The following is a 1,024-nucleotide window of genomic DNA, read 5'->3' as shown; positions in this document are numbered from 1 at the left end:
TTTTTTTTAGGTAAGGAACTGAATTGAGAGTCATGTAATACATATGAACACATTGTCTTAGGAGCTGACACATGGCATCCCCTAGGTGTGACACGTGGCATCTTCTTAGGGTGCCACCTCGTCTGAACTTCCAACCCAAAGCTGCCACGTGGCAGCATGGGGTCCACCCTAAGTAGGTAAGTCACCTACTTTCTTCAAGTAGGTGCATCACCTTCTTGCTTCAAGTAGGTGCATCGTCTCGTTATTTCTCTTTTGTAGTTTCGTAACCTCATCTCACTTCAAGAGCCTATGTATTCCTTACTACTTAAGCTCGACGTGTACTCAAGTAGCTTAATATGTAAAATGTCCCAAGTAATAGCTTTCACAAGTAAGTCGAGTCTGACGACTCACTACTTAACCTCCAACTTCTTCCGGATTCTTATAACCCTATTTCCAATCTTCTCTCTTATGGAGTATCTCCTTCTCCTTTCCTTAGGACTATTTGATAGCGTTATATATTAACCAACTCACATGACGACTTCTAATAAACTTAAGAGCCTTTCAAAAAATTTAATAAGCTTAAGAAACGTTCTGAGGTACCAAAGTATGGGCTGTAACATATATAATCCCATGTCGTTTCTCCGTCGCTAGTTCAGATTCTTCCATCTTGCGCGACCACACCCGCATTATCGCACTAAATTCCACTAGAATTTTAAAGTTAAGAGTGCTTGGGTGAGAGAAATACTGGGATGGGTGACCTCCTTGGGAAGTCCTCATATCGCATTTCATGGTAATCCTTGCAATAATGTGCGGGGCACTCAACTTAGCCCAAAATTTATCTTAGCGTCGTCTCACTAGTCTTTATGTGTTGCCTTGCCCTTTCCTCCGTTATCTTATAACTGGTATAGGGGTAGATCTTTAGTCCAACCGTGGTCATGTTTTACTTTGTCCGTAGTACTAATTCCATTCCTATAGTTATGCTTAACCCATCCCCGTATCTCTCGGTAGGGTATCCAAAATATCATAACAGTATTGTCATTATTGA

At 41.2% G+C, this 1,024-nt stretch overlaps 1 pseudogene; it reads left to right on the top strand.

The window, feature by feature from the left end:
• Nucleotides 1–646: 646 nt before the first annotated feature.
• On the top strand, nucleotides 647–766 carry LOC129904229 (5S ribosomal RNA; annotated as a pseudogene).
• The last annotated feature ends 258 nt before the right edge of the window (nucleotides 767–1,024 follow it).

This window comes from Solanum dulcamara, chromosome 1, assembly GCF_947179165.1.
Source record: "Solanum dulcamara chromosome 1, daSolDulc1.2, whole genome shotgun sequence".
Lineage (NCBI taxonomy): Eukaryota > Viridiplantae > Streptophyta > Magnoliopsida > Solanales > Solanaceae > Solanum > Solanum dulcamara.
This window is presented reverse-complemented; position numbering and strand designations above follow the sequence as displayed.